Below are 7,951 nucleotides of genomic sequence, written 5' to 3'. Positions count from 1 at the left end.
TTGGGGTCACCTTGTGGAACATTAGCCCGAGATTTTCACGTCGCAGAAGTATCCTCCATCTAATCCAAGATATAACACGCCTCTGTATAAGGCGTAGTCATGAAGTTCCCACCGGCAAGTTGATTCACTACACATTGGTTGGTGATATTAATCCCCCGATAGAAAGTTTGTTGAATCATGTTCTACATCATATCGTTGTTAGGGAACTCTTCACCATTGTTCTATACATTTCCCATATCTCGTGTAGTGGTTCATTGGGCTCTTACTTGAATGCTAGAATTTTATCCCGAATAATAGACATGTTCCCGGGAGAGAAGTACTTAGAAATAAATTTCTCTGCTAGTTTATCCCAAGTATGAATGGAATGATTTGGTAAACGTTCCCACCAATCTAAAGCTTTCCCCCGTAGAGAGAAAGAAAAATGCCTTAGCCTCAAATCATCCTTGGAGACATTAGTTTGTTTACTTCCCCAACACGTATCTACGAACCCTTTTAAGTGTTTATATGCATTTTGACCCGGTGCACTGGTGAAGAACCCTTGTTGTAAGAGCAAAGTGAGCATCACGTTGGTTATTTTGAGGTTTCCCGCTCTAATATGGGGAGGGATTATAGCACTTGCATACCTTTCATTCAGAAACACCCGGTGTGGAGCTACTCGTGGTGGAGGTAGAGGTGGAGCGGGTACATTGTCTTGAGGCGCTCGGCCTCGTCTATTTGCTTGAGGTTCAAAAGGGAGATCATCCATTTGATCATCTTTAACATCCATATCCCGCAAAGCTATGTTTCCAAGATCATTTTTTGCCATGGTATTGTACCTAAATATATAGTTAACACTGTTTTTAGCTCCCAGGCAACTGCGCCAAAAATTGATCTCGTCCAAGCTCACACCTCAATTCGAGGTTATGAAAATGGTCGATGAAATAATAGTACCCAACAAGATTCGGGGTCGAATTCCATAGGGAGATATAGATAGGAGTTAGTAGTATGTATCATAGCGTGTGAATTTGAATATCTAAATTTACTCTTCCGCAAAATTTGGTTGTTTTTGAAATCTAATTTGAACTACGATTGCAAGTTGAGAAATAAAACTAGGAAATTGTTTTTGTTGCTTTTCAAATGTTATAAAAAGCCTAGGGTTATGACCTTCACTTAGGTGTTTGCCTAATGTGATATAAACTTTAAAGCTTATTTTATTGGTCGGGGTGTATTATAGCTATCAACACTCAATTACCCACTCAATACCTCTCGGTCAGATAGTGATTTAGATTTAGATTTCTCAAGTCCAAATGGGTATTGAACAAAATGGTTGATAAAAGCTCAAGTAGGATTGTTACTATCTCTAGGTTCAACCCTTTAATTGGGCTTATCAATCTCTCGATTGACCCAATTTCTTGTTAGCCAAGTTTTTCTAGACTAAGTCTCTCTTTCTCAAGTAGAGACCAAATCAAATAGGCATGAACTAATGTTTGCAACCATTAATTCCACAAAATAAAGCAAGAACAAGGCTAAATAATAAACACTCAACCATAAACAAGCAATAAATTAAACACCCATTAAGTTTACTCACTAGGGTTTGGTCACAACCCTAATGAAAATCTAGTTACTCATGATTGAAATGGAAGAAAAATAAGAAGAAGTGATAATTAAACTTATATTGCTAATTAAAATGATAAAATCTATGTTCAAGTAGCTCAAAATATGAAAAACTACTAAAAAGTAAAAGGAAACGGTTACTTTAACAGCAGATGTCAAAAGTTGACATAAAAATATGAAACTTATTTATTTATACAGGGCTGGAAATTTCGGACAAAAATGCCTTTTCGGAGGTTCTGTGACCGCACAATTCCATGTGTGGTCCGAACTTTTCTTCAGGTTGACAGGATTGGAAATCTACGGATGCATAATTCTAAATTGCGGCCGCACTGCACTCTTTTTTCGGTCGGCAGATTTGTAATTGTGGCCGCATCTTGCTCTTCTGCGGTCCGCACAATTGTAACTGTGACCGCATAGCTCTTCTTCTGCGGCGGTCTGCACTTTTGATGGACTTGAATTGCATATTCTCTGAACTTTTCTATGGCCCAGCTTCTGCGGCTGTACAATTCATATGCGGACCGCACTTTGCACCCGTGTCTGGTGGATTTTCCTTCACAATCTGCGGCCACAGATGATATCCTGCGGTCGCACTTCTGAGCTTTTGTGTCCTTTTTTGTCCTTGAGTTCAGATTGCTCCTTCTTGAGTTGGATTTCATCTTAAGAGTTCATCTTCCAATATTCCTGCAATTAAGCACATTTCATCAATTTTCGGGAACACAATTAAACGCTTTTGGACTAAAACGAAAGCTAAAAAGCACTAATAAGTAGTCAAAATCCCTACTTATCAGGCTTCACATATAGCGGAAGTTACTTGGTTGATAGGTTTGTTCAAAGAGCTGGGAGTGACCATTCAAGTCCCTGTTACAGTCTTTAGTGACAGCAAATTTGCTATGCAAATAGCAGCTAATCCCATCTTCCATGAGCGTACGAAGCATATAGAAATTGACTGCCACTTCATTCGAGATAAGATCAAAAATGGTATTGTCAAGACAGTCTATGTGAATACTCAAGACTAATTAGTTGATTTACTCACAAAAGGGTTGTGTCAAGCTCAACACGTGTTTCTTCAAGGCAAGCTTGGTGTGCTGAACATTTTGCACCCTCCAGCTTGAGGGGGGGTATTATAACTTTTATTGTTAGTTTGTTAGTTTGTATTTGTGTTGTTAGTCTGTTAGTTAATAGTTGGTTAGCAGTAGTTAGTCAGGGTGATGTGACAGCGTCCCATTGGTTAAGTTAATTAGTGAGTCGGTTAGTGGAGTTATGTATATAACCACCTGCATAGTCCCTAATGAATCAGATGCTTTCATTTTGTCTGAAAATGCTCTCTTCTTCTCCTCTCCAGAAGCTTCCTCCATTAAAGGACTTGTCAAGCTTGAGGCTTCAAGTGCAGATTAGCACCGTTTTTGGAAAATAATTTTATAGTGTTAGAAATTATACAAAAGATACAAGAAATTATATATTTTCTTACAATTAAACATATTTACAGAATGCTAAAACATAAGAAACGTTTGTTTCCCGATGGTAACGGTAACATATATGTATACGGTCGAAATAGATTTCGGACTCCATACATTTGATCGAGTTCGAATGGTAAGCGATCGAAGTGAGAGCTCGAGACGAGTTCAAAGGATAGTACAAACAAGCCTCGAGCTCCAAGACCGATCGAGGAATCGGCTCGGTATCATTATCAATCTCATGACCAAATCGAACCGCAAGGCAAAGAGAAGGTTGTTGGAGATGCACAAACTGATTGACACTCACCTCGAATGTCAAACTCGAACTAAAGGCCGAGGGCTCGACCCAATACCGAGCTCGAGCCAGTATCGAGCTCGCAGTCAGGACCCGTTACAACCGCACTAGGGGAGAGAATCTTGGCAGGAATCGAGGAAGAGACAAGTCATCATGGGTTCTCCACTATATATTTTTTATTATAAATAAAGTAAGATCTATCTACTATAAAGGGGGGAATCCTTGTAAGCACAAGGAGGTTCACACGTTGTAAGAAAAGACTACTTCTATTTATTGAAGAATAAATCTCTTAAGCCTATTTTACTCAGCATACTCACTCTTCTAGTTCAACAATTTATATCCCATTTCTATAGCCAAGAATCAAAATATTTTCACTTCTACGTACGATTTATGTCAAGCTATATCACATATCCTTAGAACTACTTATAAATTCAACTATATCTGATTTTTCGGGTAACTAGTTTGGCGCCCACCATAGGGATAAGGATAACAGTGGTTGCTTGATACAAATCTGCAATGCACACCAGTTTACAACTCCGGATCAGCAATGGCAAACCCTCGATTCATGGCTTTACCTATCAACCATGAAGCCGATCTTCAGGATGAAACCAACAACTTGATACCTAGGGCCGGAAGGCCACCTAACGATGTCACTGAAGCTCGAATCAAAGTACCTGAAATTCGAGTCGAAGTACCACTAGATGTCAATTCACAAGTGGCTCTAGGCGAACCAACATTCCGAACCGGAAAAAGCATCCAGGGCGGTACTCGATCCGTGGCTCGAGACGCCCATAACGTAGAGCAGATCGGAGTCAGCTTACGGATGATCTTCGAGATGTTAAAAGCCCAGCAAATAGCGATAGCTCAGTTGCAGAGCCAAACTCAGGTACAAAGCAGATCGGATCCCGATCCGCTTGGCAAATCACCCACAGAACAGAGCCAACCATAGTGAAGTCAAACGAGCAAGAATCGGGGACTACTCCTGAAATTACTAAATTACTCGAGGAACTCACAAAACGAGTCGAAGTCAATGATAAAAAAGTAAAAACATATAATTCCAAGGTCGATCATATACCGGGAGCTCCTCCAATGATAAAAGGGCTGGATTTGAAGAAATTCACCCAAAAGCCTTTTCCTTCGAGTGCAGCCCCAAAACCAATCCCCAAAAAATTTTGTATGCCCGAAATTCCCAAATATAACAGTACGATCGATCCCAACGAACACGTTACCTCTTGCACGTGTGCCATCAAGGATAACAATTTGGAAGACGACGAGATCAAATCCGTGTTATTGAAAAATTTCGGAGAGACCTTCTCGAAGGGAGCGATGATTTGGTATCATAATTTGCCACCAAATTCCATCAATTCTTTTGCCATGTTAGCGGATTCGTTTGTAAAGGCATATGCTGGTGCCATAAAGGTTGCAACAAGGAAATCAGACCTCTTCAAAGTAGAACAAAGCGGTAATGAAATGTTGAGGGAGTTTGTGTCTCGATTTCAAATGGAACGCATGGAATTTCCACCGGTCACAGACGACTGGGCTGTCCAAGCTTTCACCCAAGGGTTGAACGAGCAAAGTTCAATAGCATCACATTAGCTGAAGCAAAATTTGATCGAGTATCCGGCAATAAATTGGGCGGATATACACAACCGATATCAGTCAAAAATTAGGGTCGAAGACGACCAGTTGGGAGCTCCTTCCGGATACGTGCACCAGAACAGGGCCGCGATTAAAAACCAAAGGGATATCGACAAAGAACAATGGTCGAACACAGACTGATATCAACCGTACGTCGCAAATCGAATGAACAACGGCTCAGCACGCAATTCAGCTCGGAACAATTGAAGAAGTGATCGAGGACAAAATTCTCGGGGATCTATGACCAAGAGTGGCTTCGATAAATATGGAGATCCTATAGAGGCACCTCAGCTATCGGAGTACAATTTCAGCGTCGACGCATCGGGCATTGTATCGGCAATCGGAAGAATCAAAGATACCAGGTGGCCGAGACCCATGCAAACTGACCCTTTCCAAAGAAACCTGAATTCGGTGTGCAAGTATCATGGCACGCATGGCCACAGGACCGAAGATTGCAGACAATTAAGAGAAGAGGTAGCCCGCCTATTCGATGAGGGCCACCTTCGAAGTTCCTTAGTGACTGAGCAAAGAATCACTTCAGAGAAAGGGACGCCAGCAAAAAGGATAAACAAGATGAACCTATGCATATCATTCATATGATCATCGGTGGGGTCGATACTCCACAGGGACCCGTGCTCAATTACGGCAAGGTACCGGCCACACGGGAAAAATGAACTCGAGGTTATGTAGCCGAGGACACTTTATCATTCGGAGTTGAAGAAGCTGAGGGCATCTCTCAACCTCACAACGACGCTCTGGTAATTTCTATCCTATTAAATAAAGCTCAAGTTAAGTGTGTTTTAGTGGATCCAGGTAGCTCTGCGAATATCATCTGATCTTGGGTAGTGGAGCAGCTCGGTTTGCAGAATCAAGTCGTGCCCTCAGCTCGGGTCTTGAACGGTTTCAATATGGCTAGTGAAACGACTAAAGGGGAGATTACTCTACCAGTGAATGTAGCTGGAACCATCCAAAATACCAAATTCCACGTAATCGAAGAGGATATGAGGTATAATGCCCTACTCGAAAGGCCTTGGATCTATAATATGAAGGCAGTGCCTTTGACCCTCCACCAAGTAATGAAATTTCCTACGTCGGACGGCGTGAAAACAATATACGGGGAGCAACATGCTGCGAAGGAAATATTTGCGGTCGATGAGGTAACACTGATACCAATGCTATCGGTCTCAGAAATATCGAGCACTAAAGATAGATGAGAAACCAAATAGAAATCACAGCCACCAGTCTCGACCGAACCAGTGGAACAGGAAATAAAGGATGACAAGGAAGAGTTTTCGACACCTCGAGCTTTCATCATCCCCGAAAACTCTGACGCCACCAAATCTACGATCGTAGAACTGGAGCAGGTTATATTAATCAAATATCTACCCATATAAAGGTATACCTAGGAACAGGATTGACCCCCGAACTCAGGGAAAAACTCATTCAATTTCTTATCGATAACATAGACTATTTTTCTTGGTCCCATTTAGACATGGCAGGTATCCCACCGTCGATAACAACGCACCAGCTGAGCTTGGACCCCTGGTACAAACCGGTGAAGCAAAAAAGAAGACCTCAGTCTAAGGTAAAACACACATTTGTAATGGATGAGGTAACTAAACTTCTCAAAATAGGGTCAATTCGGGAAGTAAAATATATCGAGTGGTTAGCCAACGTAGTTGTAGTCCCTAAAGGGGGAATAAACTTAGAATGTGCGTAGATTATAAAGATCTAAACAAAGCATGCCCCAAAGATTCTTTTCCACTGCCTAGCATCGATTGCATGATCGATGCCATAGCCGGCCACGAGATCCTTACTTTTCTCGACGCCTACTTCGGGTACCATCAAATTTGAATGAACCCGGAGAACCAGGAAAAGACTTCATTTAACAACAAGTACGGAACTTATTGCTATACTATAATGCCATTCGGGCTAAAAACGCAGGAGCTACTTACCAACGCCTAATGAATAAAATGTTTGAAGAATAAATAGGTAAATCGATGGAAGTTTACATTGATGACATGCTAGTTAAGTCCATGTGTGCATAGGACCATTTGACTAATTTGCAGGAAACGTTCAAGATCTTAAGAAAACACAACATGAAGCTCAACCCTGAGAAATGTGCTTTTGGGGTTGGATCGGGCAAGTTTCTTGGTTTCATGGTATCGAATCGGGGAATCGAGATCAACCCCGACAAAATTAAGGCCATCGAAGACATCACCGTCATGGATAGCGTGAAAGTAGTGCAAAGGCTAACCGGGGGGATAGCTGCCTTAGGACGATTCATTTCAAGGTCATCAAATCAAAGTCACAAATTCTTCTCTCTACTCAAAAGGAAGAACGATTTCTCCTGGACCCCGGAATGCCAACAGGCACTAGAGCAAGTGAAGCGGTACCTATCGAGCCCACCACTACTTCACACTCCGAGGACAGATGAGAAGTTATACTTATACTTGGTGGTATGAGAAATCGCGCTAAGTGGCGTCCTAATTCGAGAAGAGCAAGGTACGCAGTTTTCTGTTTATTATGTAAGTCGGACCTTAGGGGAAGCAGAGGTTAGATACCCTCACCTAGAGAAATTAGCACTTGCACTAATAAGTGCCTCTAGAAAGTTAAGACCATACTTTCAATGTCACCCCATATGCGTTTTGACCACTTACCCACTTTGCAATATTTTGCACAAGCCCGAACTATCAGGTCGATTGGCCAAATGGGCCGTCGAACTCAGTGGGTACGATATCGAATATCAACCCCGTACGACCATCAAGTCCCAAATTTTAGCGGACTTCATGGCCGATTTCACGCCAAACCTGGTACCCGAAGTTAAAAATAACTCTAGTTAAAATCTGGTACGTCGTTGGGGATTTGGACCCTCTACAAAGATGGTGCTTCAAATATGAAGGGGTCCAGGATTGGCATCATACTGAAACCTCCCACATGTGGCATTATTAGAAAATCCAACCACTAGATT

This window comes from Nicotiana tomentosiformis, chromosome 7 (assembly GCF_000390325.3).
Source record: "Nicotiana tomentosiformis chromosome 7, ASM39032v3, whole genome shotgun sequence".
NCBI lineage: Eukaryota > Viridiplantae > Streptophyta > Magnoliopsida > Solanales > Solanaceae > Nicotiana > Nicotiana tomentosiformis.
Note: the sequence above shows the minus strand (reverse complement) of the source record.